Source organism: Diceros bicornis, chromosome 10 (assembly GCF_020826845.1).
Source record: "Diceros bicornis minor isolate mBicDic1 chromosome 10, mDicBic1.mat.cur, whole genome shotgun sequence".
Taxonomy (NCBI): Eukaryota; Metazoa; Chordata; class Mammalia; order Perissodactyla; family Rhinocerotidae; genus Diceros; species Diceros bicornis.
The window spans coordinates 66295966-66323817 of NC_080749.1; the positions used below are offsets into that span (position 1 = coordinate 66295966).

The 27852-nt window shown below is 35.4% G+C and overlaps 1 pseudogene; it reads right to left on the reverse strand.

Moving 5' to 3' along the window:
• Positions 1 to 896: 896 nt before the first annotated feature.
• Positions 897 to 27852, reverse strand: part of LOC131410460 (small ribosomal subunit protein uS2-like) — a 56198-nt pseudogene continuing 29242 nt past the window's right edge.

Genomic DNA, 27852 nt, shown 5'->3' on the forward strand with positions numbered 1-27852 from the left:
TTTAGGATGTTTCTAGTTTGGGGCTATAATGAATAAAGCTACTATAAATATTCTTATACAAGTCTTATTGTAAAAAAAATATGTTTTCATTTCTCTGGGGTAAATATCTAGGAGTGAAAGTGCTAGATAATTTGAGTAATTGTATATTTAACTTTATAACACACTCCCAAACATATTCTTGAAATGGTTGATAATTTTACACTATCACTCAGCAATGTATGAATAAGACTTGTAGTTATTCTACATTCTCACGAAAAGTTGTATTTTAAATCTTTTTAGTTTTAGCCATTCTTTAAGACATGAACTGTTACCTCATTGTGATTTTAATATACATTTCCCTATTAATTAATGATTTGGGGCAACTTTTTATGTGTTTATTGTTTATTCATATATCTTCCTTTGCGAAATGTCTATTAAGGGTTTGCTCATTAAAAAAATTGGGTTATTTGACTTTTTGTTATTCAGTTGTAGAAGTTCTTTATATATTTTAGATAAATTCCTAACTTTTTAAAAAATTTTCTTAAGGTATTATTTTCTAATGAGTAGACATTTTTAATTTTGATAAATCCAATTTATCTTTTTTCTGCAATAGTTTGAGTTGTTTGAGTTCCCTTTAAGAAGTCTTTTCTTATTCCAAGTTTACAAAGATGTTCTATATATTTTCTTTTAAAATCTTCATAGTTTTAGCTTTTGTGTTTAGATATATGATCCATGTCAAATTAATTTTCTATATGTTGTGAGGAAAGGGTCAAACCTATTGGAAGTAGACTGAAAAGTAGACAGGGAATGTCTCCAAAGAAAGATGAAGATATAACTTGACCTGTAAGCTCTAAGAATAATTATGTGGGGTAATAATTTATTCTTTATGTTTTCTGGCTTCCTTTATAGCAGAGCATTCAATAAAATCTTGAAGTTGCAGCTTCATCTCTGAACTGCTGTTGCACACCAGGGGATTGAGCAGCAAAGAGGAGACCATTATCTTCTCCCCATCGTTCAACCTTACAAACATTTGGGGAACAGCATGGTGGGAGTGGCAGCATCTTGAGGAAGGTCAGTAGTCCCACAGCTGTTGGAAACAAGAGACAATGGTTCTTGTTACGTCTTAAGGAAAGGCTGGAACAAATAAGCCTGAGTGGCTTCTGTTATTAAGTACAAGGGGAAAGCATCTTTAAGGACTCTAAAAATATCTAGGAGACATTGTAAAGACGAGTACAGTCTTGTGTTTAGATTGTGGGCACTCCAAGTTATTGTAGTTTGAATATTAGGAGAAAATGACCTTATATGTTTACTCTCTGGCCAATGAAGCCTGAAGAGCACTGTTCTCTCTCTCTCTATATATGTTAAGAAATGCATAGAAATTTAAATGTGTAGTTACTTACCTGACTGAAGTAGTTTATCCTCATTTAATATTGGAATTTGGAGATAATGCATGAAGATAATTCCTGGTGTCTGAAATAAAAGTAAATGATTATGACTGGCATGCAAAATCCAACTGGAAAACCTCTACAGCAAGAAGTGCCTGGTTTCTTCAACAAATAACTTTCAAGGAAAAAAAAGAGACAGTGAGATAGGCTATAGATGAAAATAGACAGGATGTGACAATCTATTAAAATGTATGGGCCTTATTAGGATCCCGTTTCAAAAAAACTGTAAGTATATGACCATTGGGAAAATTTAAGCATTGTTTAGAAATTTGATAACAGTAAGAAATTACTATTAATTTGGGGGCCATGGTAATGATAACATGGTTGAGTTGGTGGTTGTTGAGGATTGGTAATGCGTACATGATAGCTCATTGTGTTCTTTACTTATGTGTGGGTTTTTTAAACTTTTCATAATAAAAAGTAAAAAAAGTAAATTGGTACTTGAGAGATCCATTTGACAAAAATAAGTTAAAACTTTGATAAAAGATGAAGATCTACGCTTAGATTGCATCTTGAAATTCCTATTAAAGTTTACTACAAGTAACATGAGAACTTATTTTTATAGTTAAGACAATTACTATTATTAATTACCTGTCAGAGCTGTGGCCAACCCATTTTTTCTGATGAAATCTCACAATTTTCTTATGAAGACATGTGAATATTACCAAATTCAGTGCAGAAACCCCAAATCTATTAAGATTTTACACTCACTGAATTGTTTTCTCAAATTATTTTCTCAGTTAACCCATCTCCTTTGACTTTTGATGTCACTTTCTCTGCAGAAAGAGAAAAATAATTACATTTTGCCCATAAGACAGTCATCAGAGAATATTGGTAACAAAGATGTATCTCAATTTCAACACCGGAATCTGAGGCTGAGGTCCTTGTGAACCAAAGGTTACACTCCTATCAGTCTTTTGTTTGCTTGGTCCCCCAAAGTTTGATACTGTCCTCTCTCTTCACCCCTTAACTCTAACTACATGCCCATATCAGATTCGCCACATTGGCTAAAATAACTAGTCAGTTTAGTGTGTAATGAAAGATAAGGGAAACTATAACCAATTAGTCTTAAAAATTACTAGCTAACATTGACTGACTGCTCAGAGCATACCTGGCACTGTGTTAAATGGTCTGTTTGTGAAACTTCATTTATTTCTCACAACAAACCAGTGAGATGGGTGTAATTCTTACCATTTTACAGATGAAACTGAGGCACAGAAAATCTTAAACAGTTTTTCTATCATCATATTGCTGGTGAGTGATGGATCTTTAATTTGCATGCATATATAGTGGGTTTAATCTTTATGAAGAATTTTCTATTGTCAAGGTACTAGCTTTTTATCCTTTTAGAAACTGAAAATAACAGCTCACCCATATATCCCATATTCAGGATTTTTAAAAATATTCTCAAGATGGAAAGGAATAATAAGGCCCTACGATGCTTTGGAGAACTTGAATAAGCCTTTGAGTCAAGCGAAGGGGTGGGACTAGTGAACACACGGAGATTCAGCTTTTTGGAGAGCAAACCTGTGATCGGCCACTCTTAGTGAGTACAGCCTTGAAGATAAGCTACGTGAGTCTCTGACCGCAGGAAAACATAAGGCATGGAAAGAGAAAAATTTCAGAGAGCAGGCTAAATTGGAAGAGAAAAGTAAGGGGTTTATACCATGACCACATTAACTGATTTTAATTTTGTATTTGATAAGTTGAAAATCTGATTATCATCTTCATTCTGTTGTGCATCCAGTCAGCTCCAGAATAACTAGCTCACCATCCTCTGTCTTCTCTCCTGATCTATGTGATTGGATATCACACACCCTTGGAACATACTAACCATGGTCTGCCCTCTGATTCTGTGACTTATTGATTAGTTGCTCTTTTCCTCCCTGCCTTACCCTGATTATTCCTTTCTAGCAGCTGTCCTCAAGTGTTTTGAAAGACTTCATCAACCAGTGGCCTGTGTGTCTGGTTAAAAAAAGAAAGGTCTGGAAAATAGTTCAAATGTTCAGGAGAATCAATCAAACAAATAACTACTAATCAACAAATTGTGGCACTGATGACTTCCATTAATAAGCCAGAATGATTTCACCTCTACTTCTGGCTTCCCTTGACCATTCTAATTATCCCAGCAAAAAATTCTGGATCGGACATTGGCTGTGAACAGACAGTTATGAAATGAGTAGTTTTAATTTCTTAGTATATGTTAATAGAATTTAAAAAATTATTATTTATTGTTATTGTGGTAAAATATACATAAAGTTTAACATTTTTAAGTGTACAATTCAGTGGCATTAAGTGCATTCACATTGTTGTGCCACTATCACCACTATCCCTCTCTAGAATGTTTTAATCATCCCAAACTGAAATTCTATATCCATTAAACAGTAACTCCCCAGTAATCTTTATTCTACTTTCTGTCTTTATGAATTTGACTCTACTAGGTACCTCATATAAGTGGAATCACACAATATTTGTCCTTTTGTGTCTAGCTTATTTCACTTAGCGCAATGTTTTCAAAGTTCATTCAGGTAGCATGTATCAGAATTGTTAATAGATTTTTGAATCTACCTGCACCAAGATTTCCCATTTGGCTCATCTGAAAATGCAACCGTTGCTAAGGAGACACTTTCCTGCCTCAAAAAATTAATAAGATAAACATTAGGATTTCTGATTTTAACTAGCTATATTCACTAGGTTATTTGACTACATTTCAAAAATCTTTCTTATAATGAGAAATTTCTGAAAAACTACATACAGTAGTCCCCCCTTATCCACGGTTTCGCTTTCTGCAATTCCAGTTACCCACAGTCAAACGCAGTCTGGAAATATTATATGGAAAATTCCGAAAATAAATAATTCGTAAGTTTTAAATTGCATGCTGTTCTGAGTAGCATGATGAAATCTCACGCTGTCTCACTCTGTCCCACCTGGGATGTGAATCATCCCTTTATCCAGCGTGTCCGCACTGTATACACTACCCGCCCATTAGTCCCTTAGTAGCTGTTTTGGTTATCAGATTGTCTATCGTGGTATTGCAGTGCTGGTGTTTAAGTAACCCTTATTTTACTTAATAATGGCCCCCAAGTGCAAAAGTAGTGATGCTGGCCGTTTGGATATGCCAAAGAGAAACCGTAAAGTGCTTCCTTTAAGTGAAACGACTTAATAAGGAAAGAAAAAAAATCCTCTGCTGAGGTTACTAAGATCTATGGTAGCTTTCATTACAGTATATTGTTATAATTGTTTTATTTTATTATTAGTCATTGTTGTTAATCTCTTACTGTGCCTAATTTATAAATTAAACCTTATCATAGATATGTATGTAGAAGAAAAAACATAGTATATGTAGGGTTCAGTACTATCCGAGGTTTCAGGCACCCACTGGGGGTCTTGGAACTTATCCCACGCAGATAACTGGGGACTACTGTAGTAAATTATTCAGTTGGCTAAAATCTCTGGAGGAGGTAGTTTCAGAATTCCCATCTTTATAAAAATGGTCATAGGTCTCTGTTTAAAATTAGGGTATTTTTTCCTCATAAGTGTTATTGTGATCTATAGGCTTTAACCTTTAACTTGCTCCTTTTCGTCAATTTTAAGATCAGATCCTTGGCACAATATGATAGTATTCCAACATCTGGTGAAAACAGATGATTTCATTTATTAAAGCAAAGTGAATAAAATTAAAGTGCTATAAGTTTTCACTTAGCTTTTAAAATACCAGTATATTTGATTTTATGCCTAAAATCTGACACTCTGCCATGCAAAAAACATAATTTATTCATTTTTGAATATGGCATGCACATAAAATCATTGAAAATACCTATTTTATCTGCTATTATTTTTGTATTTTCCCAACATAAGAACATGTAAGTTATTGTATAAATATATTTTAATTGGCCACTTGAATTGAATATTTATGCATGAAGTTGTATCATACTGCATTGACACAGTTTTTCATATAATCATCTTATTCACTAGAGCCATCCAACTGATTTTAATGAGTACCTGCACTATGTCACTTTTCTGTTCTAGAAAATTAAAATGCAATTGTAAGGAAGACAGAAATTGACTCTATCTTCAGAAATGCTTAACTACTGGGGAAAATAGAAAAATAGACAGTTGTAATGCAGTGTGACATATGCTGTGATAAGTCCAAAAAACTAGTGGGCATATAGAACGGTGTACAATAAACACATTAGGTGGAAGCCTAGGAGCCTAAAAAGAATATATGTCTGAGGAGAAGACCAGGCTGTCTTTGCTTTTTGGTGAGCCGAAGGAGGACTTCTGGACAGGCCAGATACTCTTTAGAAAGTTGCTGTAAATCTCGTTAATGGACAAATGGATAATTAATGGCCCAAAGTTCTTCCCCTTAAATTAAATTATAGTTGCTATAACTTGAGATTTAAGCTTAAAAAAATTTAAGGCAGTAATAACCAGGCATCCACAAAAATCACCCATCAATTACTCAGATCTGACACTGCTGCCTTTAAGTGTACACATAAAACTGCAAAATGTACTCCAAGGAAACTTGTGTGGCAGTTATTTTCAAATCACTTGAAATTTGGTGAGTTTGCACCAAAGCTGATCACTTTAGTTTTAGAATTCCTGCTGTGTTGCTTGTCTTTCCAGCAAAAGTCAGCTAGTAAGATTTATTGTATGTAAACCTTAATATGTAATAAGTAAATCTATTGTGTATAAATTGTATATTGCATATTTAGGCCACTTTTTATTCAAGATTCCAAAACTGTGTAAGCTACATTCTGTGTTGGTAGTAGTGTTGTGTGTGTGTGTGTGTGTGTGTGTCTGTCCCAAAAGACTACAAGATCATGAAGACATTAATTGTAAAAATTAGGGAAGTGGTGAGAAATGTGGCGACACAACTTTACTTAGCCCCACAACATTTTTAACTGCTCTGGCAGAGCAACCACTCCTCTTGTTCTGACTTTTTTTGTGTGTGTTATATGCAGGTTCTATATAAGCATTACTCATCTATTTAGTAAGTATAAAGCCCCTACTATGTGCCAAGAATGTGAAGCGCTGAAGTACTTCAGTACACAATATGAACATTTTCCCTGGAAAATAAACTTTGAACAAATAATGACACATCTGATGAGTAATACGAGGGGAAATACAGAATTCTATGCAGAATAAAGCAAGAAGACTCCATGCAGGCTCTCAGTTCAGGGAAAATCTTTCTGAAAAAATAAAACTTAAGCTGAGACCTGAAAGAGAATTAGGAATTTGCAAATACAAGATTGAGGGAAAGAGTGTTTTAGGCAGAGGAAACAGCCTGTGAGGAAACTTCAGGCAAAAGAGACAAGAGTCTCACATTTTAAGGGCTGAGAGAGGAACAACGGAACCTAGAGGAAAAAGAGGAGCGTCTGTACGATCCTCTTAAGAATGTGAGACTTAATTTAAGAGCAATAGAGTTCTATGAAAGTGTTTGAATTGAGCATGTGGCATGCCCAGATTTTAAGAGATCCCTCTAACTTACACTTGTGAGAGGGATAGGAATGGAGTACAGTGTATTGATTTGAAACGTAATTATGTGGTAGCATCAATAGGACTTGATGATTGGTATGACGTAGAAGTGTAAGTAGAGGAAAGGGTCAAAAATGACTTTCAGTTTTCAGCTTTGAGAAACTCTATGTTTAGAGACTCCATTTACCATGATAGGAAACTGGAGGGAACACAGACGTGAGATGATTTCAGCTATTAAATGTGAAATACTCGTGAGAAATTCTATGACTGGATGTTGCCCAAGCATATATAAAAGTCAAGAGCGTATAGCAAATATTCAAAAGGTATTTGTTGAATGAACATCCAGTGGATATATCCATTTAAAAACTGGACATGTGAAACTGGAATGCCAGAGGCAGATTTTGGATATATTATGGAATATCTGATTGTGGGAAAGAATGAAACAGCTCACAGAGAAAATGTAGCATCTGAAGGGACAGAGAGCTCCTTGAAGAGTTTTATCTTTGTAAATGATGAGTAGAAGAGAATAGCAAGCAAACAAGCTTTCTTTCTTTCCTGCCTTTTTTCTTCTAATTTAACAGGAGCCACCTGTTGAAGGAAGAGGCCACGACTCAGGATCTTAAACAGAAGGCCGATTTAATTGCTTACGAATCACGAGAGAGCTGTGCTTGTAGGACACAGTTTCTCTGAACAAAGCATAGAGACATGTGTGCTGGGCTGAAGCTGTTACTGATCACTTGGATCAATGGTTACTTGTTTCTATGGCCGAAGGACAGTCAGTCTTTTCCTAGGAGAATAGAAACCTTTTATTCTCATTCTTCAGTCAGCGTATATGTCTTCCATACCCGCGTAGGTCGGGTTAGTGGACAAACAGAAAGCAAAAAATCAAGTAGGAGTAGGCTGGCAGGCCGAGGCATTTCTGAGGCATGGGCCAGGTGCTCTTAGTTCTTCAGTTCTCTTTTTCTAGTGAGTAATGAGAAGCAATTCTTTCCTCAACTTTTTTATTATGCCTGAGTCAGTAAAGTCATTTGAAAATACTAAAGCTATAGTGATTTCCTTATGTATTTTCATATCATGAACCTTTTCCCAAATAGTTAAATGTTTTTCCAAAAGGTGATTTTTAATGGTTTTAGAATTGGAAAATATTGATTTTTCTTTTCTGTCATCACTTTGATATTTCTGGTAGAAAAATATACTTGTTGGAATCTGTTCTAAATAGAGGAATTATTTCCTCTTCAGGTTATTAACAACTATGACCGTTTAAATTTCAGTTTTAATTGAATTAATTGGTTAATTTGGAGCTATTAATAAATAGAAATAAATATGACTGGATTTTTTTGAATATCCTTTATCCATACGTAATTATGGACATATATGTGTATATATCCAAAATGAGTGAGAGAGAATATTTGATATGCCTTTTAAAAAATCATTTTATAAGTATAATAACTTAATTGCTTGTTATGTGTTAGAACTATGGTTAATTTATTCTATAATACATTAATGGTTATATGGAATTAGGATGACCACTTCTTTTACTAAGCATTATGGGGATATAATTGATAATTTATCCGTTATTATACAGTGCACATCATTTAAAATAGTTTGCATTTAATGCGGCATGGCTCCCAGTCACACTGTTGTCATGACACCAATATTGGTCCTTTCCCAATTAGCAGCATATGATTCTACTTAAATCTGCTAGCACTGAGTCAAGTAGTAAGGATTTTATCATTATAGTGCTCTTTATGAACCCAGGAGAGTTAAATAAACCACTTTATGGCTTACTCTCTAAATCAGGGGTTACAAACTATAGCCCATGGGCTAAATCTGGCTTGCTGCCTGTTTTCTAAAAAAGTTTTATTGGAATACAGCCATGCTCATTTATTTACATATTGTCTATGGCTGCTTTCACACTGCAATGGCAGATTTGAGTAGTTGCAACAGAGACCATATGGCCCACAATGCTAAAAATGTTTACTATTTGGCCCTTTACCAAAAAAGTTTGTTGACCTCTGCATTAAATGTTGATGTTGGCCTTGTAGAACACCTACTACTTTGACTGACTTCTTGAAATTTCTTTAAGAATTTATGATTTTGACACAAAACACATTTATCTTGATAGCCATTTGTCAGTAAGACACTGGTCATTATTTTGATGTTCGATTGCTAAGTTTATCAAAAGACTTGCTAAACTTTATGACAGTCACATCTTCTGCCCTACTTTCATCCTAAGAATAGTCATCATAGTTTAATTTGGAAGTTATATATCTATCTGCTGACTGTCATAGGCCAATAGCAATTTGAATGTTATACCCAGTCACAATTTTAATTGACAAAATTGTTGATAATTTTTAAAAAAATTATTGGAGGCCATATAATTTAATATTTAAGAGCTGTAAAATAGGTAAAATTGTAGTCTAGTCTATTCTGATACAATGTGTACTTTTATTGCAATCAGCTCATATGTGATTTTAAATAGCAGAATGATTTAGTATAAAAAGAAGTTCCACTGGTTCAAATGCAGTTTCTTCTATCATATAAGTTTTTAGCCAAAAGTAATAGCAGTTGAATGCAAAGTATGCTAATACAGCAGAATTCTGCTTTACTCATTAAAGAAATGTGTAATATTGTAATATGTAGGACGGTATTGTATACAAAATCAGTTCACCCCACATTGTTCTTCTTGGTGACATGCTTTGTCTTGGAAATGCTTTTTATGAAGCTCTCCCTTAATACTGGTGCATTTTGCCCTCATCTTTATAACACAGCCACCTCAATAATTCCTCATACCTTCTCCCATCAAACTATATTTTACTTTTTTTTTAAGTCCTATATTTGCTATAGTAGTTCCTTACTTATGGGATTTAATGTAACTTTTTAACTGTGCTAGCATTTTAATTAGAATTATTTTTTTTAGTGTACTGCTTAGAAAGTGGCACAGGCTTTCGCTGGTTAGCCCTTTACCCTATAGTCCCATAAGCTGTACTGTTTTGTGTGCAATGCAGAACATAAGATTTTTTGAAAAAGCATATATTGTTTTATAGCAGACATTACTCTACCAACTTGTTGGAATGGTACAAGAATTAATTGACACTATGCAAGTTAGACAACTGTTATAGTGCCTAACATATTGTGTGTGTGTGTGTCGCGGGGGGAGTGATGGTGTTCGAAACCAAAGTTTCGTCCTCCTTAACTGAAGCATGTAACCTATTGTAGTGTACTTTAATAGTTTTAGTGCCACAACTCAGAACTAGCTATTCTTTTCCTATTGTGCAACTTGTGAGTACTTGACAATTCTTAAAAAATTGGCCCTGGACATGGGCATGGCTGTTGCAGTGTGCAGCTGAGCCAGGTTAAAAAGAAATCAACACTTTCTGACTAGAAGACCATAAAAAGGAGCCCCAGGGAACTGAAAAGTACTCAGGAGAAAGGAAAGAGCTTGGGAAAGTGATCCCATAACGTTGTATACACACTCCTGAGCTCACCCCTGAGATGTGAGTGCACAGATTTGTTCCTGAGTGTACCAAAGATTGAGAGCTGAACAAACATACAGACCATTGACCAGGTCCCATGCTGCTCAATGGGTGATGCACATATAGGATCTATACAAGTAGCACTATCAAGGCTTTGAAAACTAAACTGGCATTGGACCTACAGACCACAGAATGAAGGTTGGAACTTAAATTCGGTCAATTGTGTGCTAAAACAAAATATCAACATTCTGCACAGGATTTAAATAAGACCTAGAGTCTCATAACATAATGTTCAAAATGTCCAGGATACAATCCAAAATTACTCAGCATCAAAGAACCAGAGAAATCGCAACTTGCATGGGAAAAGACAATCAAGAGACTCCAATGCCAAGATGACACAGATGTGGAATTATCTGACAAAGACATTACAACAGCTTTTTAAAAATGCTTCGTTAAGCAATCATGAGCACCCTTGAAATGAACAGAACAATAGAAAGTCTCGGTCAAGAAATGTGAGATGTAAAGGAGAACTAAATGGAAATTTTAGAATGGAAAAAAAACAATAATTGAAATAAAAAATTCACTAGATAGGCTCAATAGCAGAGATGATAGGGGAAAGAGTCAGTCATCTTTAAGATAGATTAATAGAAGTTATCAATAGAATGGAGAGAAAAAAGATTGAAAAAAAAAGAACAGAGCCTTAGGGACCTGTGGGACAAATATTAAATGTTAAATGTTCATGGCAGTATCTCCGAAGGAAAGGAGAAAGAGTATGGTGCTAAAAAATATTGGAAGCAATAATAGCTGAAAACTTCCCCAAAGTGGTAAAACTCAGTGAATCCCAAATATGGTGAACCCAATGAAATCTATTCCCAGAAACAAAAAAACTTCTGAAAACTAAAGACAAAGGAAAAACTTGAAAGCAGCCAGGGAAAAATGATGCTTTCCCTTTAGCGAAACTAAGATTTGATTGACAGCATATTTGTCATCAGAAACCATGAAGGCCAGAAATAAACGGCATGATACAGTTCAAGTGCTAAGAAAACGGAAACAAAAACAAAAAACCATCACCTCAGAATTCATTGAAAATAAACTTCAGGAATGAAGGTAAAATAAAGACATTCTCAGCTGAAGGGAAAATAAGAAAATTTGTTGACAGCAGATTTGCTCTAAAAGAATTTACTTTCCATTTGTACGAAGCAGTTAATACTCAATGGAAACAGCACATCTGGTGGATGGAACAATATTGTTCTACTCAAAATAAGAGAGCTTCAAAAGAATTATGAATTGTGCTAAAAGTAATTGGCCAGGTGGAATTTACTTTTAGTGAGGAAAGACGTATTGATGTAAAAGTTTTCCTAGTGTGAGCCGTGGCCTTGAGAACATATTCCAAGAGGAAGGACAAAAATGGCAAGTCACCTGAAATGATAACGTGGTTCTGGAAAAATAGGCCTTACAATTAGAGCAGACACTAAGATAACATGCTCAAACCCAGTGATGGGAATGAGCTTGCATGTCAACATAAGCTGGGTTATTAGATATCATAATTCAAATGGTGTCTGAGGTATCTCAGGCACTATGGCTAGGGTCACAGCAGAAGACCAGAATATGCATTTATGCAATTTGTGGGCCACCTAGTGTATGGAAATATTTAAGTGTATGGAGAAGGTAGCCTGTTGTAGTTTACTTTAATAGCTTTAGTGCCATAACTCAGTGCTAACCATTCTTTTCCTATTGTGCAACTTGTGGGTATTTGACAAATCTTAAACAGGACTAGAGTGTTTTCCATTGGAGATGTATGGTCCCTGTTGCAAGCCCCCTCTCACTGAGAATCCTCATCTGTCAAATCATGGGATTTGAGAAAAGAGATTTGACTACAGAATCCTGAAATGACAGAGACATGGCCTCTAACCTATACTCCTAAAATATATGGTATATGGTAAAAGGTAGATTTTTTTTTTTTTTTTTTTTTTTTTTTTTTTTTTTTGTGAGGAGATCAGCCCTGAGCTAACATCCGCCAATCCTCCTCCTTTTTTGCTGAGGAAGACGGCCCTGGGCTAACATGGGTGCCCATCTTCCTCCACTTTATATGGGACGCCGCCACAGCATGGCTTACCAAGCAGTGCGTCGGTGCGCGCCCGGGATCCGAACCAGCGAACCCCGGGCCGCCGCAGCGGAGCGCGCGCACTTAACCGCTTGCGCCACCGGGCCGGCCCCAAAAGGTAGATTTTTAGAGGGAACAAAGTAATTATACAGTAATTATGTCCGGTTTTTATAGCAACCAACTATTTACAGTACTACATGATACTGTTCTATAGTGTAATAGAGGAATTGTGGATAAAATTAATATTATAGAAGCTAAAAAAAATCTTATGATAATATTATTGATGATCAAATGTATTCCAAGATTGAATTAAAGACTCCTCAGAACAATTTTCCTGTGGAAGAAAATTGGCTTGAAGAAAATTTAGACTTGATTAACGATAGATTGATTATAGTTATTGATCATTCAGTAGATGTATACTATGAAGTGTAAAGTTGGTAAAAAAGATATAGTCTGTTCTGGCATTATTGGATGATTCAACTGCCTGTTTAAATCTATATCAGTCCTTCACTAATTATTACAAATGCTTGGAATCTCTATATGCATTATTATTGTTGATATGATGTTTGGCTGATATGCAATGTTATAAGGCAAGTATTACTGTCAAACTAAGAGTGATTATTTTGTCATAAAAAGGTCTTGACCACAGGTCAGGAGGGTGGACTGTGCTGTGAGAATTAACTCTAACAGGCCTGGAATTCTCCTGAGCTGTTCTACTGAAATAAGAATTGCGCCTCTGCAGTCCCGTCCCCTGGTCAAGGCATGAAGCATACTGATTTATAGTGTTGCTTTGTAACCATGGGTCTGAGGAGACTTGTACCAGTTTGTCGGCATTACTTATTGATAACATTGAGACTGATGATTTGCATATGGTCTCAGTGAGACCCTGTAAGTCTCTGCTGTTGCAGCTGATTATGTAGCAAGAATATGCCTACATGATCAGCAGAATATAGGAAACTTGAGACACCATTTTGGGCTCTCTGGTTTAGATGTGTTCTGTGCACATGTTAGTGATTCTGGCTGAGAATGAAAAGGCATCGGGTACGGCCCTTACAGAGGAAAGACAATTGGATGCCTTGCTCAGAGACAGCGTTTGGCTGTGATGCATATCCTTACTTTACGTGGTCATCATTGTATTGTTTTCTTGTAGATTTGTAAGCATTGCCATTTGCGGTCCTGTGAGTCTTCTTAAGCAGTCAACACTTCTTTAACTGTTCCTATCAGAATTCTAAATGGTGTTATTGGCCACATGCTGGACACTTGAAGGTCAGGTAATGTTCTACTCTGAACATGCCTCAAACTTGAGAGAGGTTTTCACGGAGACTTTATAAGGTTCAGCAGAAGAAGAATTTCCCAAGTTTGTGTTCAACTTAATACAAAAATCACATATATCTGTAGAGGAGTGGGGACAAAAACTTTATAGGGAAAGAACAAAATAAACTTATTTATTGATGATATTTTTCAGACATTTCTCTTCTTAGAATGTCTAAAGGTATGGCTTTAAATTTTTTTTTTTTATAATTTTTATTTATTTATTTTTTCCCCCAAAGCCCCAGTAGATAGTTGTATGTCATAGCTGCAAATCCTTCTAGTTGCTGTATGTGGGACACGGCCTCAGCATGGCCAGAGAAGCGGTGCGTCGGTGCACGCCCAGGATCCGAACCCCGGGCCGCCAGCAGCGGAGCATGTGCACTTAACAGCTAAGCCATGGGGCTGGCCCATGGCTTTAAATTTTATACTTAAATTAAGCTTTGGCTGTGATGGTCACGGAGATGCACCATTCAGATCTCCTACATGAGAACCTGCTGTGGGAGCATAATTGACTGTAGTCTTGAGCTACCACCCCTGTGAATCTGAGGCCAGGCTAACCCAGACTGCTCTTAGTCAGTGACTGAGCATGGCAGGGTGTTAGTGACAGCCCATTTCTGTCTGATGCAGGACTCCTCTAGTGTCCATGGAGCGTATCAAAATTTGGTCAAATTTTGGGCTACAATGCAGGTCTCAGTAGAATGAGAAAATTGATAGATAGTATAGCACAATTCTCTGGCATCAATACAGTAACATTAAAATTAATAATAGACCTAGAAAAAGCCCAGAATATAATGAAAACATTCTATCAAAATGGTAAAAATATCCAAAATTTAACATTTAAGAAAAAATGGTCTATTATGATTTAGGAGATCAACTAAAGTAAGTTAGTTAGAAAGGTGAAATTTGTCTTTATCCCCAAATCATAGCATAATAATTGCATTACAAAACAAGAAAGAATGAAAATAAATGGCTAAGTTCAAAATAAATGTCCAATGGAAGAACTTTTAAAAAGGCAACCAAACAAGGAGAGCAGAAGGAAAGAACCAATGAAGATAAAAGGTGAAATTAGAAACAAAGGATACAAATAATACATTCAAGAGCTGTTTATTTGAAAAAACAGAACAATAGATAAATTGTTAGTTAACCTAATAAAAAAAATTAAAAAAGAGATTCAAAGAGTAAAGATGGTAACTTCATATGAGCATTTCTCATGTTCCTTCTACCCCGATAATGAATCCATCTGCTCCTTCAGGACATCTGGAGATGGCTAGGAGCTGTCTGACTGTGAGACTAATCTTAGGCCATGGGAGAGGTCTGACAGGCAGAGGCAGCCTAAGGCTGTGGGCTCAGACCAACGTGGAGCCCAAAGCTTGTCAGTTTGTCCATAAGACGTCGAGGAGACGCTGAACAGTTGATGAGCCCTCTAATGCCTGAGATTACAAAACAGGCATCCAGAGAAATAGAACTGCTGGAGGTGACAGAAAACAATTTGAGCAAAAAAACCCAAACCAAACCAAGAAAAGCTTTAATAAAATTCAAGTACAGCAGAAAAAAGGGCTCTCCAGAACTTTTTTTCAAGTAGTATTTTTGAAGCAAATTATTCTGTGGATGAACTGAAGAAAAGTATGATTAATGTTGAGATCCAAAATAGTGGCAGACAGTAGTAGTTTAATACAGAGAGAAAACTTATGAGCGAAAAGTTTGAATAATGAAAAATAGTAAAATAAAGTAATTAAAGAATACATAATAAAATGATAGTAATAAATCATAAAATGTAAATAATAGGGCTCCATGAACAGAAATGGAAACAGTTGTAGGAGAGGCAATAATTAAAAAATTAATAGAAGAAAATCTTATTCAGATGAAGAAAGACAAATATCTACATTTTCTATGATAAAAGTTACCCATATAGGGTTTTCTGGTGTTATAAGTTGCATTAGTAAAACAGAAGAAAAATAAATCAGAATGGCTCCTCATCTGCAAACTCAGCTGTTAGAATATGATTAAAAAAAGAATTACAGACTATTGAGAGAACTGGAGCCCAACCCAAGCCAAGTTTACAGTTATCTGCCAGGAAAAAATAAAGATATTTGAGAATATAAAAATATTTAGAGTATGTATCATCCATATAAATCATGTGAAGCAAACAGTACAGGAAATAACTCTAACAAACAACAAATGAATCCAAACACTGTTCTTATCATGGGTGAAGGGGATGAGCAGAGGCAACGAGTGTTAGATGATGAACTTAAAAGTATGTATATGGGGTCAGCCTGATGGTGTAGTGGTTAAGTTTTTTCACTCTGCTTTGACGGTCCGGGGTTCATGGGTTTGGACCCCGGGCGTGGACCTACACACCGCTCATCAAGCCATGCTGTGGTGGCGTCCCACATACAAAATAGAGGAAGACTGGCACAGATGTTAGCTCAGGGACAATCTTCCTCACCAGAAAAAAAAAAAAAAGTATTTATATGTGTATAGTTACAACTGAACGTTGTGGATTGGAAATGCATAACATAAGGATTCTTGAAATGGAGGAGACATGCTACAAGGACTACTATAATACTATTCCAGAAAGAATAGTGATAAAAAAGGGTAAAATAAAAAGTATTGTAAGAGTTTCATCTTATTGAGGTGGAGCAAGTAGCAAGTTATGGAAAAAAGAGGTTGATAGTATGGGAAATTGGTAGCTTTTTTTCCTGTCAGATAGTAGTACAAAAATATACTTCTGATTATGATGCTAGGAAAAAGAAAGGAAGGGAACCAATAAAAGTACAGTAACCCAATTAAATAGCATTAAAAAATGACAAAGTAAGAAAGAAAATGAAATAAATAGCCATTAAATATATCAGCAAAATTAAGGAAAAGGAAAACAAGAACACAATAAAGAAAAATAGGAAATAAAGTATGATGGGAGGAATAGAAGACATATATATAAATCATTATATAATATATAAATGAATTGAATTCACTCATTGAAAGATTGGCTCAAAAAGCAAAACTGACATGATATTTCAAAAAAACAAATTAAGCAATTAGATAAGGGGATGAGCAAAGAGATGATAGGCACACACAAGCAAAAGTCAAATCAGGAATAACTGTATTAATATGAGAATGAATAATTTATCTATAAAAGCAATAAATAAGGATAAAGATGGCCATTATATCATAATGAAAGGTGCTGTTTATGAAAAATGTAATAATAAAGCTAGAATACATCAAAAATAGCAGCTAAGGATAAAAATCAATGCATTTAGGAATACAAGGATAAATTTATAAAACATAATTATATTAGGAGAATTTTATTACAGTTTTTTTGAGAATTGGACATGACTGGTAGACAAAAATAAGCAAGGAAATTTAATTGTTATTTTTTAAAAACTTGGCTTAATAAATATAAGATCCTTAAATCCAAGCGATTATGATATTTGTAAATTTTTCTAAGAACTGGCTAAAAATTGACCATATATTGACCACAAAAAATGCATTTTAAAGTATAGAGAGTTTTACTAGGCAATTTCTCTGATCGTGTTCATATAAAGTTAAAAATAAATAAAACATCATTGACATACTAACTACCTGAAAATTAGTAATCACTCTCCTAAATAATCCATGGATAAAACAAATCAATTGAGAAAATCATAAAAGATCTAGCAAAAATGAAAGAAAAAAGTATTTTATAGCAAAACTCAGCAAAGAAACTCACTTAAATTAGAAACACACACACACATACACACACATGCACATTATCCCAATGGAAACCAGAAGGAAGTAGTTAATAAAGGTAAAAGTAGAGATTAACGAAATAAAAAATAAAGAAAATATAGTATAATCCAACAGCTTGTTCTTTGAAGAAGCCAATAAAATAGGTAAACCTCTTAGAAATTCAAAGGAAAAATGAGACAGAATAAATGAAAAAAGGAACATAGCCACAAAATTTGAAGTTATTAATGAGATCTTAAGACAGCATAACATGTAAATCTATGGAAACAGATTTGAAAATCATGAACTTAATTGTTTACTAGCAAGATATAAACTAACAAAGGAATGAAGAAGAATTGAAAATCTTGAATAAACCAATTAGTGATAACAAGATTGGAAAATTGCTTAATCTACCACTGGAAATGGAATGAGAACCAGATGGTTCTACTAGCTTTTAAAGAATAGAGAATTGCAGTATTATTTAAACTGTTTAAAAACCCAGAAAAATCTAGAACTCTCCTTAATTTTTTTATAATACCAACATATCTTCAAACACAAATGTGTTAAATGTATGAATTATAGTACAAGAAAAAGAGAGAGAAAGAGAAAAAACTATTGACCATTCTCCTTTATAAGTATGGAAGCAGAAAGTCTAAATAAAATATTTATAAATAGCTTAGCAGTGTACCAATTTACCATGAATGTTTATTGAGGAACGCAAGGGTATTTCAATATGAGGGGAATTATCAAACTAATACATTATATCAAAAATTAAAGAAGAAAATTTATATAGCCATATTAATTTGTTGAAAAACTATTTGATAAAGTTAAAGGCTGTTCCTAACGTCAAAATTAAATCAAATAGGAATAATATGAAACAAATAAATTTTAATGTAAACTATCTTGCAAAATCTACAGCAAATAGTATTCCAAGTGGCAACACATTAAAATCATTTAAATAACAATAAAAGAACTACAAAGAAATTTTTGATGTAGCCTTTATTATTCATATTTATGGTGGAGATTCTAGCAAATTCTTTAAGAAAAGAAAAATGATTGGTACAGACTTTGGCAAAGAAGAGCTGAAACTCTCTTTTTGCCGATGATATATTTTATAACAAGAAAACATAAGAGCCTCTAGTTAAAAAATAAGATAAATTAGTAAAATAATTTGATATGGTAACTGCACATAAAATAAATATACAAAATAGAGATTTTTCTCTGTTATTAGTGAAAAACACCTAGAAACAGAAAGAGAAAATATTTTTCATTCACATTAACAAAAAGAAAATATTTATGAATGAATTTAAAAATAAAGGCAGGACACATAAAAATCATAAAATTTAATTAAAGAGCATAAAGTAAGATTGAGAAAATGGAAAGACATAAAAAAGATTTCTGCAAATAAAATACCATCCATGTTTTTACATAGAGAGACTTAATATCATAAAATACCATCTTCCCATAATTAATTAATTTTCAAACTTAATTCAATTCCAAATAGAACTCATTAGATATATATTTTTTAAAGAATTTGTTAAATTTATCTTAAAGCTCATTTGAAAGTATCCAAGTATAAAGCAAAAAAAGAAAACCACACAGACTAATTTTATGTGTGAATATTAATGTATCTAGTAGCTTCAAAGTATATATTTGAATAATTGGAATGAATTATTTAGAAAAGAAACAAATCTTTTACCTGTGTTATCTACACACTAAGTGTAAAATGGTTAAGTATTTCTTTTTTTTTTTAATTTTTTGTTTATTGCAGTAACATTGGTTTATAACATTGTAAAAATTTCAGGTGTACATCATTATACTTCTATTTCTGCATAGATCACATCATGTTCACCACCAAAATACTAATTACAACCCATCACCACACACGTACGGAATTATCCCTTTCACCTTCCTCCCTCCCCCCTTCCCCTCTGGTAACCACCAATCCAATCTTTGTCCCTATGTGTTTGTTTATTGTTGTTATTATCTACTACTTAATGAAGGAAATCATACGGTATTTGACCTTCTCCCTCTGACTTATTTCACTTTGCATTATACCCTCAATGTCCATCCATGTTGTCACAAATGGCTGGATTTCATCGTTTCTTATGGCTGAGTAGTATTCCATTGTGTATATATACCACAGCTTCTTTATCCATTCGTCCCTTGATGGGCACTTAGGTTGCTTCCAAGTCTTGGGTATTGTGAATAATGCTGCAATGAACACAGGGGTGCATGTACCTTTACAAATTGGTGTTTTCAAGTTCTTTGGGTAAATACCCAACAGTGGAATAGCTGGATCATATGGTAGTTCTATCCTTGATTTTTTGAGGAATCTCCATGCTGTTTTCCATAGTGGCTATACCAGTTTGCACTCCCACCAGCAGTGTATGAGAGTTCCCTTCTCTCCACATCCTCTCCAACACATGTTGTTTCCTGTCTTGTTAATTATAGCCATTCTGACGGGCATGAGGTGATATCTCATTGTAGTTTTGATTTGCATTTCCCTGATAGTTAGTGATTTGGAACATCTTTTTATGTGTCTGTTGGCCATCTGTATATCTTCTTTGGAGAAATGTCTGTTGAGGTCTTTTGCCCATTTTTTAATTGGGTTGTTAGTTTTTTTTGTTGTTAAGATGCATGAGTTCTTTATATATTTTGGAGATTAAGCCCTTATCAGATGTAGGGTTTGCAAATATCTTCTCTCAATTGTTAGGTTGTCTTTTCGTTTTGTTGATGGTTTCCTTTGCTGTACAGAAGCTTTTTAGTTTGATGTAGTCCCATTTGTTTATTTTTTCTATTGTTTCTCTTGCCCGGTCAGACGTGGTGTTTGAAAAGATGTTGCTAAGACCGATGTCGAAGAGCGTACTGCCTATGTTTCCTTCTAGAAGTTTCAGTTTCAGGTCTTACATTCAAGTCTTTAATCCATTTGGAGTTAATTTTTGTGCATGGTGTAAGGTAAGGGTCTACTTTCATTTTTTTGCATGTGGCTATCCAGTTTTCCCAACACCATTTGTTGAAGAGACTTTCTTTTCTCCATTGTATGTTTTTGGCTCCTTTGTCAAAGATTAGCTGTCCATAGATGTGTGGGTTTATTTCTGGGCTTTCGATTCTATTCCATTGATCTGTGTGTCTGTTTTTGTGCCAGTACCATGCTGTTTTGGTTACTATAGCTTTGTAGTATATTTTGAAATCAGGGAGTGTGATACCTCCAGCTTTGTTCTTTTTTCTCAGGATTCCTTTAGCTATTCGGGGTCTTTTGTTGTTCCATGTAAATTTTAGGATTCTTTGTTCTATTTCTGTGAAAAATGTTGTTGGAACTTTGATAGGGATTGCATTGAATCTATAGATGGCTTTAGGAAGTGTGGACATCTTAACTATGTTAATTCTTCCAATCCAAGGGCACGGAATATCTTTCCATTTCTTTGTGTCTTCTTCAATTTCTTTCAGAAATGTTTTATAGTTTACACTAAGTGTAAAATGGTTAAGTATTTCTATTCTCTCTTCTTTGCTGAGACAGAGCTATGAACTTGTCCTAGTAATGGGCTATGCACACTCTGGTTGGATTGATTAATTATCATTTTACAGTGGGTCTCAATTCTGACTGCACATTAGCTTCCTCTGCCAAGCTTTGAAAAATTCCGATCCCTAGTCTGCATACCAAACCAATTAAATCAGAACCTCTGGGGCTGGGACCCAGGCCTAAGTATCGGAAAATGTCTACAGGTGAATACAATGTGGAGCAAAGGTTACAATTACTAAGTAAAATCACATAGTAGCAGGATGCTAAATTTCAGCTCAGTGACTAGCAGCCTAAGATTAGCAAATGGGCTTGAAATAAAAATATTTTGCAGAATAATTATCTAATATTTTAACAATTTTAAATTATTTTCTCAGTGTAGGGATCTGATAATAGCCTGAAACTTGACTGAACCAATCATAGAAGCCACAATCACTACCTTGTGAAGCACGCAGCACTTTAAAATTTTTTAGTATTGAAATGAAACATTAACCATTTCCAAATTTTGAGTTAAAGTTAATAGAATATAATTGTTCATTAAGCAATTTAAATGAGCATTCAAAATAATTATTTTTCTCTAAAGTTAGTCGAATCATTAGGATCACAAAAAGTGAATATAATATTAGTATGCGTGATTGTTAATTTTATGTGTCAACTTGGCTAGGCCACAGCACCCAGATACTTGGTCACACACCAGTCTAGATGTTGCTGTGCAGGTAATTTTTAGATGAGATTAACATTTAAATTGGTAGACTTTGAGTAAAGCAGATTACCCTCCATAATGTGGGTGGGCCTCATCCCATCAGTTGAAAGCCTTACGAGAAAAAAGATGGTGCCTTGAGAAAGAGGATATTCTGCCTCCAGGCTGCCTTCAGACTTGAGCTGCAACATCAGCTTTTCTCTGGGTCTTCAGCTTGACAGGCTGCTCTGCAGATTTTGGACTTTCCAACCTCCACAATCATGTGAGCCAATTCCTTAAAAATAAATCTCTCTCTCTTCGTATTATATACACATCCTATTGGTTCTGTTTCTCTGGAGAGCCCTAATTAATACAGTATATTTAAATAGGAGGTAATTGGGGACACTAAAAATAATTTTATTTCCATTTTCTACCCCTAATGTTTTTCCAATGTAACTGCAAATTAAAAATTTTAGACATTTTTTTTGCTCTTAAAAATATGAGACCATAATGTCCCCAACTCAAGATGTTTGTTGTTTTGGGGGACATATTGGGGCCAATTCCTAAGGTGTCTGTTTTTCCATCAAGTCCAGCTCCTGGTCTTAGACGGTTTGTGTTTTTTTCAGAGGGGAATTTTTAAGGTCTGGCATAAATATTCTGATCCATTTTGGGAAGAGGTTAGGCATCATGGGATTGCTTAAGTTCATTTTGCTTTTTAAAAATTTGTTTTTATTTTTGTCTTTTCTTGTTTCATACTCAAAAAGCCTCCAGTTATTCACCACTGTGTTTAGTCTTATAAGGAATACAGAAATATTCCCAGTTACAAAGGTAATTACACTTTTGTTTACATGAGACAATAAAATGGATGAAGCAATCTACATGAGGACATGAAGAAGTGAATTGAGTATACTTGGAGCTCAATCTGTTTTTTAAGCTTGGGATCTTCTGAATGAACATTTTGGTGCCTTTGATCAATCACTTAACCAATTACCTTCATTATCTACTCCAGTTTGTTTTTCTCAAGCAGCATTTCTCAAAATTGTTGAGCCATGCCTTCTTTTGATATCTTTGTCAGTTTGGGCTGCTCTAACCAAGTACCAAAGACTGGGTGGCTTGTAGACAACAGAAATGTATTTCTTATAGTTCTAGAGGCTAGAAGTCCAACGTCAGGTTGCCAGTATGGTTGAGTTCTGGTGAGGGCCCACTTTTTGGTTTATAGACTGTTGTCTTTTTGCTGGGTCCTCTCATGTTGGAAGGGGCAAGGGGGAGCTCTTTGGGTCTCTTTTATAAGGGCACTAAATCCCATTCATGAGAGCTCCGCCCTTACAACCTAATCACTTCCCGAAAGCCCATCTCTTAATACTATCACCTCAGGGGTTAGGATTTCAACACATGAATTTTAGGGGGACACAAATATTCGGTCTGTAATGCACACCCTCTTTTGACTACTATGAAAATCTTGCAAACCACTCTACTTCATCCCACCCACTTCTTTTAGGAAATGTGCCTCACAAGTTGAGAATCTCCTTGGTTGGTGGAAAGAGGAAGAATATAAAATCAAGATAAATCTGGGAAGTTTTTTTTAACCTTTATTTCCTGTAGTTTGTATTAAGGAAAGAAAAGGGTACTCTTCAGATGGACACATTTTTGGGGGTTTCCATCACTTCTGAAGCCTACACCCATAGTATTTAAAGTTTCAGAAGAAAGATTTTTTAATAATCCCTTAGCCTAGGATAGAAGACAGTGATTCTTTCAGCATATTAAGATTATTAAGATATAAAAGGGGCTGGCCCAGTGCCGTAGTGGTTAAGTTTGTGTGCTCTACTTTGGCGGCCTGAGGTTTTCAGGTTCAAATCCCAGGCGCAGACCTATGCACCGCACATCAAGCCGTGTGTGGTGGCATCAATATACAAAAAATAGAGGAAGATGGGCACAGATGTTAGCTCAGGGCTAATCTTCCTCAGCAAAAATAGGAGATTGGCAACAGATGTTAGCTCACAACCAGTTTTCCTTGCCAAAAAAAAAAAAGATATAAAATGCTTGTTAGTAGTAGATTGATCTTTGCTAGACAACGATTTAACACTTTGAGGCCAGACCACAGAGTGGTTTTGTCCTCTTCTCTTCTCCATCCTTAGAATATGACAGTTTCCCCTCCCTACTTATCCTGTCCCCTATCCAGCTGCAGTACCTGGCAAAAGAGAGAGAAAGGCCCAGAGAGCACTCCCTAGAGTCCTTACATCAAAGGAGGTGGAATATCGTGGGAAGAGGGAAGTGCCTAATGGATCCTGGGACTGGGAAGGGCAGTGGGGAGGAGAGAGATCCAGGAAGACAACTCTGCAGAGACCTGGGGGTTGTAAGGTGTGTTCCTAGGGTTCTGAACCACCTGGGGGTATTTGTTAACCATGCAGGTTCCTAAGCCTTGTCTCCAGGCCTTCTAAAGCTGTTTCTGAGGAGGAGGTTTAGAAATCTGCATTTTATGAGAGTATTGTTTAAGAGATATTTCTCTGGGATTAAAGTAGAATAGAACTCAGTATAAGTCAATTAAATTAGATAAATAACTGCTGACCCTGCCCCTCTGAAGACTGTGACTCCTTGAAGTCAAAGTCACATGGAACATTTTCCTGGTTCCATTTGTGTGGACAATTAGCTACAAAAGCCTATTTGTGTGTGTGTGTGTGTGTGTGTGTGTGTGTGTGTTTGTATTAAACAGCCCTCTCTTCTATGATATGTGGAGTAGTAGGAAGATAACTTTTAGTTAGGTAAGAAGTTGAATCTTGATGCCCTAAAAGCCAAAGGAGACTTTACATATCTCCAACGTTATTTGTTGATTTTAGTTTTTCATATGCTAAATCACATTCGTACCTCCCCCATTTGAGTGTCCCTGGGAATGGTGGGGAATGGATGAGGCAAATGTTTCTCATTTTTTCTCCACAAATTGTTTGCATTTTGTGCTTCCCAATTTTACTGCTAATGCTGACATTTCTTTAACAAATAAAATAATTCAAAATATTTTAAAAATCTTACTTTTAACTTGTTTTCACCATGATTCATACCATTTCTGTGTCAGCAATAGCCGAACATCTCTCCACAGAACCTTTGAAAACATTTTCAGAAGCACACTGAGCACAGTTTCTTAAAATTGTACTTATTGTAGATTATGTGAAAAATCTGAAAAGTATAAAGAAGTAAATTAAAATCACCTGTAAATTGCATCACTGATAGACTTTGAATATATATTTTTATTTTTATGTGTATGCATATATGTTATACATGCATATGCCTGTATCACCAAACATATATAGTGAGGTTATAATATACTTTGAAAAATACTGATTCTTTTTAATTATCAGGTCATGGGCATTTTTACATGCCATTTAAAATCATCCTAAAACATTTTGTTTAATAACTGCATAATATTTTGTCATGTAGAATTTTTTTTTTTTTTTTTTTACCACATCTCTATATAAAGTTGAAATTAGTGTTGTCAGTATTGTAACATTTAAGAGTGCATTAGGTGGTCAGCTCACAGGCCTCTATGAGACCCTATCCATTGTCATGCCTTGTTAGATCAATTGGTTTGAAGTGTTTCCTAGTGACAGAGATCTGGGGAAGAAAAGGCCATAAAGTAATTTTATCTCTAAGCAGTTTCTCAGCCTGAGCACTATTGACATTTTTGACTTTTCGGCTGGATAAGTCTTTATTGTGGAGGGCTATCTTGTGCATTATAGGATGTTAGCTGCATCCCTTTCCTCTGCCTGTTAGATGCCAGTAGCACCTGCCATCCTCTACTTAGGTGTTGGGGGGATCCACATGAGGTTGATAACCAATGTCCAAAGGAGTTGGTCTTTAGCTGTCTGTATTCCTAAACCCACGCAAGCTGTATAAGTGAGTTTATGTCTCAAGTGGGTCCTTGAAAGATGAAAAAAAATTGTAGAACTACCGTTAATGAAGTTAAAGTCATGTTTATGAGATCTCTTTGAGTAGTTCATTATTCTCTATGTCTATGACTACAATCTAGCTCATTCCACTTCATTGTGATTAATTACCAAAGTCAAGGGGCTGGATAGAAAAGGAGGGATTCATGTCAGTCATCTTAGCTGAAAACATGACTCAAAACATGTGTTGCCCTCATGCTGAGCAGCGGTCTTTTATTAAAAACATTGAATCAATTAGCTCTTTAAGACCCTAGACGTCTTTTCTCTTAATCTGGGTCTTTACAGCTTTTTTCCCCCCGATAACAAAGTTGTTGTGTGCTTTGACACACGACAGACTGAAGGTAGAAATTCAGAGTTGCTGTGTATAGCCATGCGTGTTATGTACTGCACAGACCCAGGCACTGCCATTCAAAACACCTCTGAGGCTATGACGTCAGCTGGAGTTGGGCAACGCTCGGCTGCAGCCCTGGGACATTGGTCAGTATCGTACTCTTTTGATGCCGCTAAATCTAAGTGTCCTAACATCGGTGAGTCTTACTCTTAACCATGCACAGACATCTGTTTATCGACACTGACTGAAATGCCCTTTCACATTTTAATGTGATTTATTTAACACGTCTCATAGGATTGTTCCGAGTTAAAAAACTATTCCCTGCATATGCTTCTTGGTACTTCAGAGGAGATTTAATTTGAACTAGTGCCTGGTAAGATGCATGACGCACTTTGGAGGCACATATTTGAAATAAGACAATGTAGTTAGAGAATCATCCACCTCAAAACCAGGTCAGGGAAGCTGGTAGGAGTTAAATAAATATAATCCATGCAGTGTTCAAATAAATAACTTACTAACTAATAAAAGGACAAAACGTTATGAGAGAGAAGAATTCTGACAAATATGGTTAGGAAATGATTCTGAGGGTTGGTATTTGAATAGGAATTGCAGGATGATTAGATGACAAAAAATTTTTGACATTTGACAGTTTAGAATATTTCTATAAGAATCGAGAGAAGTTAAACAAAAGCTGAGGAAGTGCTATGGTAATGCAAACTGTTTGTTCCCAGACGCTGCTCCCTATTGTTTTGGCAATAGTACCAGTTTTTATTTGGGAGTCTACCCCACATCCCTTCTTCTGTCCTCATGCTTGGGTGGGGCTCCACCCTGTCTCAGGAGTGAAGCATGGGGCCCAGCCCTAAAACAATCAGTACACTGCATTTCCCTGGCAACGTTGATAGGTCGAGGATAGACATGGGACTCAATCGAAACCATCGAGGGGCAAGAGACTTTTGCTAACTTACAAGCTTTGCAAAAAGGGAAACCTAGACACAAAACTACAGAGCATGTTCCAGGAGCTTTGAATAGTAGAATGCAACTGGTGGAAGAGATGAATTTTAAAGATAATGATTCACTGTAGATATCAGAAATCATTAGATCCACTTTTTCCCACTCCTGTTTACTGCCTCAATTTATTACGGGCCCACTGCATGTATGGTGTAGCACTAACATTCAAACTGTTAAAAGGTGAACTGAGACATATTAACCATTTTAAGAGTTTATTTGAGCAAAAATTGATTCAAATTGGCAGTGCCAAACTGGAAGTGGTTAGGAGTGCTCCACCAACAGGCGCTCGAATAGAGACTTTTAGAGAGACAAGGCAGAAGCAAAGCAAGGAAATTATTTGATTGGCTAGAGCTTAAGAATGTGCCTCATCTGGAAAAGCCTAGTTGGCTATTTGTGACTGGTTGTCCTTAGGTTTTGATTTCTTAACCTTGAGGCATTTACAGGCTTAGGTTTTGGTTTGCTTACCTAGGCTGCTAAGATATTAGAACCAACTCAGTTTAATGGCCTCCTTGTTTGGTTAATTTGACAGTACTTAGATGATTAAGTGAAAGGTAAATGTTTTTTAAAAAGGTAATTTTTTTACAAGGATATTTGATTCTAATATGTGAAGCAAAATGAAAAGCGAAAAAATTAAATGTACAGGGGCACTGGTTTAATTTGATAACCTTAGCATTACTGGGAAAGTTCGCTTGGGTTCATGTCTTTTAGTCACGGTAAGAATTGAACATACGCATGATTCATAGTTTTTTACTTTTAATCATATGGGTGATGGGAAGGATAAAGTTGGAAGAAAGTCTAGAGATGATCAAAGGTCAGCAAGAGGGCACTGGCAGGAGATGGGGGTGAGTATATCCAAAGATAAATGTGAGGAGTCTGAGAACTTA